This window comes from Lipotes vexillifer, unplaced genomic scaffold (genome assembly GCF_000442215.2).
Source record: "Lipotes vexillifer unplaced genomic scaffold, Lipotes_vexillifer_v1.1 scaffold412, whole genome shotgun sequence".
Classification (NCBI taxonomy): Eukaryota; Metazoa; Chordata; class Mammalia; order Artiodactyla; family Lipotidae; genus Lipotes; species Lipotes vexillifer.
In genome coordinates this window covers 1,571,917-1,578,621 of record NW_006798464.1, presented here as the reverse complement: position 1 = coordinate 1,578,621, position 6,705 = coordinate 1,571,917, and the positions used below count along the sequence as shown (strand labels likewise).

The following is a 6,705-nucleotide window of genomic DNA, read 5'->3' as shown; positions in this document are numbered from 1 at the left end:
CCACCACTGATCTGCTTTCTAAATACATATTTAACGCGAAGCTGGCTCACTCACTTCCCCACCTCAGTAAACAGAGTGTGATCAATGTGATTGTTCCTTTCCTCAGTTCAACATTATCATTAACGTTCCTGAGACCGATGTCCTCAGGCGTCGTGGAGATACATAAGATTGTTTGCCCTGAACACTAAATGGCCCCATTTGTCGCATTGCCATGCCAGGCGGTTTGGGGTTTGGGAATTTTCTCCCTTGCTGCCTGCTGTCTCAGTGCATAGTTCCCAGCAGACAATCCCTGATGCCTGAAACCCCGGCACACCTACCGTCTCCCGCACCACTCCCAGCCCTCACTCTGGACCAGTGGTTCTCAGCCGGGGGCAATTTTACACACCCCCTCCAGGGGACATTTGGCAATGTCCGGGGACACTTTTGGTTGTCATAAAGGGGGTGGGGTGCAACTGGCCCCTAGTGTTTAGAGACCAGGGATGTTGCTAAACATCCTACCATGCAAAGGACAGTTCCCAGAACAAGAATAACCTGGCCCAAGATGTCAATAGTGTGAGGTTGCAAAATCCTGTTCCAGTAACAAAACTGATAGGAAAATTCAACAAGAAGTCACGTTAACTGTTTTACTTTTTTGTATCAAGAGGGAGAAGGAAGGGTAGAGCTTGTTGGAGCTGCAAGGCCAGAAGGGAGGGTGAAGCTTCAGGAAGATACTGTCATGTCTCAGGTACCTCCTAAGTCTCCCAGAGGTGGTTGCTGGCTTCCTGAGGACAAGTTCTAAGGGACTCAGCTTGAGGTCCCAGGGCCCGGCATTCAGCAGGTGCCCAATGAATGTCTGCCAGACTAGACTGCACCCAAAGCACCTATTTGGTGCCCAATTGTGGGTAGCACTGCCTGGGCACTGAAGGCAAGGCAGAAGACACAGAGCCAGCAGAAGGGAAGCATTAAGCTGACCAGTGACTTGGGGAGGCGGCAGAGCCAGCAGGTAACAGGTAAGTGCGGAGCTAGCCCAGTAATTGGGAACATGAGAAGGGCTGACTGTGCTGCAGTCCTGTCCCAGTGTGACCAGATACATCACCACCACATCACTTCTAGCTCCTCCCCACACCCACACAGACACCCTGTTTGCCTGTCCTATAAAGAAGGTTTTCCCAAAGTGGTTTAGCCAGAACTGGAAGGGCCCCGCCCAGTGATGGGATAGGAGGAGGCTGACTGTTGCCCCAGCAGCGTTCAGGAGGGACCCCAGCTGTTCTGGAGCTAGATGGTGAAGTATGGGCATGCTTTATTCAGTTTTGCATGACTTAAAATTTTAATTATCTTATTCTAAAAGTTATTGTAGAAATTCCTGAAAATGCAGGTAAGCAAAAAGAAGACAACAAAAAGCTCTCAAATCCCACCCTTTTAGAGAAAATACCAATTAAATTTTGTTGTCTGTTCTTCTATGCATGTGTGGATGTGGTGCAGACAATTTGATTAAAACCAGGTGTGGGGGGACTTCCCTGGCAGTCCAGTGGTTAAGACTCTGCGCTTCCACCGCAGGGGTCGTGGGTTCGATCCCTGGTCGGGAACTAAGATCCTGCATGCCGACTGGTGCAGCCAAAAAAAAAAAAGAAGAAGAAAAAAGAAAAAGCCCAGGTGTGGGTGCTGCTGTGAAGGCTTTGTTTGAGGTGCCTGAGAGTGGGGCAGAGATTTTGAGAGAAAGGGACCCCCGGAGCACTCCAAGGGGACAATGGGAGTGCCTGAGGTAAGGGTGACTGGGTGGATTTTACCATAGGACAACGGTTGCTCTTGGGAGTCTCCCAGGTTAGCCCCAAATCCAAGGATAAAGAGAGGCCTGGCTGGCTGGACGGCTCCTCCGGCCCCCTGCTGAGAAGGTGGGAACTGGTCACAGCCCCTTCCTCCCTCAGGCCTTACCCATCAGGCCCTGCTCCACCCCACAGGTCACCCCCCAACAAGTCTGTTGCTAGACTTCTGTCACGTGGTGCCTCCTGTCCTATTAACTGCTGTGTAAAACTGATAACGTGATCCAGAGGCCCCTGGGCTCTTAGGGCCCCAAGTCAGTGGACCTGGTCTCTGCAGGCAGTTTAGTTCCTTCTGGCTTTTAAGGCCTCAGACAAATTGTTGGGAGTGATAAAGAGAACAAAACCTGCCCACAGGACTTGTTCCAGGAGAAAAAGAAGTTGGCTAGCAGTCACCAGCTGTGGCAAGCTGGGATTCTCTCCAGAGGACTTTTCGCAAGGAGGGTGTCTTCCACATTCTTTTTCTTTTGTTTTTGGGGGGTTTTTTTGGCCACGCGGCATGGCATGAGGGATCTTAGCTCCCTGACCAGGGATTGAACCCTTGCCCCCTGCAGTGGAAGCACAGAGTCTTAACCACTGTACCACCTGGGAATTCCCTCCACATTATTTTTTTTTTTTTTCTTGCGTTATGCGGGCCTCTCACTGTTGTGGCCTCTCCCATTTGCGGAGCACAGGCTCCGGACGCGCAGGCTCAGCGGCCATGGCTCACGGGCCCAGCCACTCCGCGGCATGTGGGATCCTCCCGAAACGGGGCACGAACCCGCGTCTCCTGCATCGGCAGGCGGACTCTCAAGCACTGCGCCACCAGGGAAGCCCCACATTCTTTTTAACAACCGAATCGTTGTAAAGTACAGTTGTACGGGAAACCCTAAAATAGGAGCAAGACTAAGGTGGAGATCCTCCGGGGCAAGGGCTCACTCTCTCGGTCCTCTCCTCTCTCCTCCCCTCAGTGATGCACCTCTGAGCAATAGTTGAAAGAATTCTCCTGATGCCAAAGGCAGGATTGGAGAGGCAGGCTGGCGGGAGAAACTGGGAAGCTCCAGTGCCTCTGCTGGGTGGCAGCCGTCTGAGACAGGGCTAGCCCCTCCTTCCCCTCAGATCCACTGAGGCTCCCCTGGGGCCAGCCTCCAGGATGGGTGGGGCACCTAGAGGCAGACAGGATTGCTTTCTTTCTGGGTTGACCTTTCTTGTAAGTCAGAGGACAAGGGGGAAGGGTACTGGGGGCTCTGAGGCTAGATGGGACCAGCCCTGTCCCTATTTCCCCTAAATAGGGATCTCTTGCTCACAGACTTAGGAAGAACCGTGACTCACTTCCTGCCTAGGTCTGACTGAAGAAGTATTGTTTTCCCAACTGTGGCTGATGCTGCTAGTTGGGGCCATCCCAGGGTGGCCCCTAGGAGTCTTTGCTCCCTGTTGGGGGCAGTTCCCATTCCAAGAGGGGGCCAACTGGACTTATCTCCCGGCTCAACTTTTAGGACCGCACATTCTTCCCTGAGTTTCCGGTTTTTGCACTGTTTGTACAGGTGCCCAAACAGTACCTTATCCCACTCGTTGAATATTATCTCCATTTTACAGAGGGGTAAATTGAGGCTCTGAGAATTAAGTAACTTGTCTAAGATGGCATAGTATAAAATAGTACTGCAGGGTTTTGAACGCAGGTTTGCTGGTTGACTTGTCACCTAGTGAGTTACTTTACGAATGTTACTTAAGTTCTCTGGGCCTCAGTTTTCTCCTCTGTAGATAGTGATACATGAAAGATCCCTAAAGGAAAATTGTATCCACCTTACAGGGTTTGTGGTAAGGATGAAATAATTTAACACACGGAAAGAGCTGAGAACCACTCCCGGCTCAGAGAACATGCTCTGCAGTGTTCGGTGCTCGTTTTTGTCATTATCCCCAAACCGGTGTTGAAGAGGTCACAGGATAATATTGTTCTGCCAGGTTATCTCAAAGCGAGCAGGAAAGGATGGGCAGAGACTGCTCTGTGACCTTGGAATAACCCAGCCTGGGGAGCTTTTGGCCACATTTCCCCTCTTTTCTCTCTCAGCTCAAGCAGTGGTGGCCTCGGCCAAGTAGCACAGACGTTTTCTAGGGCAGGGACCCAGGGAGGGAGAGGAGCCGGCTGGTATATTGCAAGTAGCTCAGATTCAGGCTCTGCCAAAGCCCTAGATCTCTTCCAGGCTCTGAGGCCTGCTAGTTGTGGTATCTTGGGCAAATTATTTAAACCTTGTGTACCTCAGTTTCCTTATCTGTAAAATGGGATTAATAATGTCAGCCTGAAAGGATTATGTAGATTAAATAATGTACATGAGAAGGAAATAATATAAAATGACTGGCCTGGTGCCTGGCAGGCGGTTGGAGTTAAAAAAAAAAAAGTTTTTAAAAAATTAAAAGGGGATGGGCTACTTGTTCTGCTTAGCCACCTGTCTATATAAATGCAAATAAAATCGTGAGTCCTCTAACTGCAGGCGACGAGGGGGTTTGCCCAGGCGCGGTGGAAGCCCGACCTCAGATGGGGTACCCCAGGCACGTCATCCCAGGGCACTTAACTCGGTCGTGCCCAAACTCGTGGCTTAGGAGTGGGGACGTGGGGGGAGAAGGCCAGCTTCCCTAGAATCCGGCCGAGACTGGGCTCAGAGTGACGCCTCGAGCCCTTCCCAACCCCTGACGGGGGTTCCGAGTTCGGGTCTCCGCGGCCGCTGGCCCGGGGAGCTCGCGGCGCGAAGAGCCGAGCCCGGGGCGGGGGTGCGGGCAGTGGGGCCTGGGCGACGCGCCGGGCGGCCGCGAGGGCTTTGGGATCGCTGGCCCCACTTCCTACCTGCCCCGACCGGGAGCCAGAGGCAGTGGGCGCCCCGGAAGGCCGCAAGGCCGCCGCTCGGAGCCCGGAGCTCGGGTTCTGCAGCGCTCAGGCTCCGAACGCGGGCCCGGGGCCGGTCGGCATGGGCGGCGCGGCGGGCCAGCTGCGGCGGCTGCTGGGGAGCGCGGAGGTGGCGCCGCGAGGGGGAGGGGGCGCGGCGGCGGAGGAGGAGGAGCCCGGGCCGCCGCAGCCGCTGACAGCGGCCCGAGTAAACAAGCCGCGCCGCCGCCGCGGCCCGGCCGCTGCCCCCGCCCGCGCCGGAGCCGGAGCCGAGGCCGAGGCCGAGCCCTGCCCTGGTCGCCGGCCCGGCCGAGGCCGCGCCGCCGCTCCTCCTCGCCTCCGCGCGGTGACGCTGCTGCCGGGCGCGGGGACCGCATCGAGCCCAGGCCCCGCCGCCGGGGGCTCTCCGCTCGGCCGAGGGGCGCCCGAGCCGCCGCGGCGCTCGCCTGGAAAAGTTTCCCCGCCTGGGCTCCCTAGGGTAAGCGGCGAGGGCGCGGGGCCCGGTGGAGGCAGCGCGCCGGGAGCCGGGCCCGAGGAAAGCCGGCCGGACTGGGCCGCTCTGTCGGAGGAGCGGGCTCCGCGGCCCGGGCGCCCAGGCGGGGGAGGGTCGGGGTCGCTGGCGCTGAGGCAGCCCGGGCCCGGCTGCCCGCCCGGCTTTCGAAACTGGCCCCCGGGCCGGCCCCGCGGGTGAAGCCGCGGGGAGCAGGAAGGGCGCCCCGCAGCCCACCTGAGAGCGTCGGGCCCGGCTTGGCTCCCAGCCCTTGTAGGTGCCGGTACTTTTCCGTTTGGGGCCGGGGCGAGCCCTCTGACCTCAGGAAGCGCCAGTGGGGCCCCCGCTGGGGGCGGGATGGCGAGAGAATTCCAGAGGCGCCGGGTGCTCCCGCCTCCGGGCCGTCCTTCGGGGGCCGCCGCCGGCTCGCCCACTCCGCGGCTGGGGAGGGCCTGCGCTCCCGCCGGGGGAGGGGAGGAGCGGCTGTTCGCGAGGCGGAGGGGATTATTCACCGCCCGGGCCTCGTCCCCGCCTGCACACCTGAGCGGCGAGACACTCAGGTGCGGGATCCGCGGGCGCTGGGAGGCTGGCTCAGGTAGGTTCCGGGGCTGCCTCCTGCGGAGGCCTGGCCGAGACCCCTGCTGCCCCCGTGGGGTGTGGCTGGACTGAGGGGCGGCCTGCTTGCCAGACAGGTCTTACAGCAGTCACTTGTCAGGTCAGTACCTGCTCTCCCCGCCATCCCCTAGACCCCTGCCCCTGGGGGTGCAGACCCTCCTCCACCGGAGGGTGTCAGAATTCTTTCTGACTTGGGAAGTGGGAGGGGAACCCAGGTGATGTGGCCTAGTGAGGGCTGGGCAGCTGCTGGCCAGGTGTGGGCACAGCATAGGAGAGTAGCCAAGCCTAACCCGTCTCAACCAGAGTGGCCGAAGTTTTACGATTTCCTATATTGGGCTTCCACATAAGATTGGATTTTTTAAAGATTCTGTGGCTTTAAAAAAAAGTTTGAAAATCTCTGGTCTAGCAGTTTTTACCATCTAGGAAACTGAGGCCTAGAGAGAGGAAGTGACTTAAGATCACACAGAAAATGAGTAAAGATTGGAATTCAGAATTTCAGTGCAGCCTTCAGTGCCTGTTACAGGACCTGGCTTGGTGTCTCTTTGCTGGAAAGAGAGATGGGACCAGGTTTCCCAGGCAGCCCTTTCCACGCCAGACCCCCAGTGCCTTGGAAACAGCAGCTGGACCTGGGGGAGGTTCAGTTTGGGTGCCTCGGAGTGGGTGTCTGTGTCAGGAGGTTCCTGGGACTGGAGAAAGGGGCTTTGACCTAGAACACAGCCACGAAGAGCACCCACAGGTCTCTCTGTGGCCACAGCCTGGAGCTGACTCCCATGTGAGAGGGCCTCACAGGAGGCTGGAAATACAGCAAGCCTCCGGGGTTTGAGCCGAACTGGGACTCAGAGGGTGAGTCAGAGTCTGGGATGGGGGTGGGGAGAAGCCCATTCATTCATTGTTCTCAGTGCCTGCTCTTTTGGGAGGGGGTCCTCCCTCCCTCCCTCCCTCCCTCC

The 6,705-nt window shown here is 57.4% G+C and overlaps 1 protein-coding gene across 3 annotated transcripts in view; it reads left to right on the top strand.

Moving 5' to 3' along the window:
• The first annotated feature begins 1,218 nt into the window (after positions 1-1,218).
• FURIN (furin, paired basic amino acid cleaving enzyme) overlaps positions 1,219-6,705 on the top strand; it is a 16,363-nt gene continuing 10,876 nt past the window's right edge. Inside the window, exon 1 of one of the 3 annotated variants that reach the window (XM_007470554.1) lies at positions 1,219-1,266. The gene's annotated coding sequence lies outside the window, so the exon portion shown is untranslated. Of the gene's footprint in view, positions 1,267-5,064; positions 5,132-6,369; positions 6,602-6,705 lie in introns of those variants that run through there. The other 2 variants (XM_007470555.1, XM_007470556.1) reach the window with 2 other exon arrangements.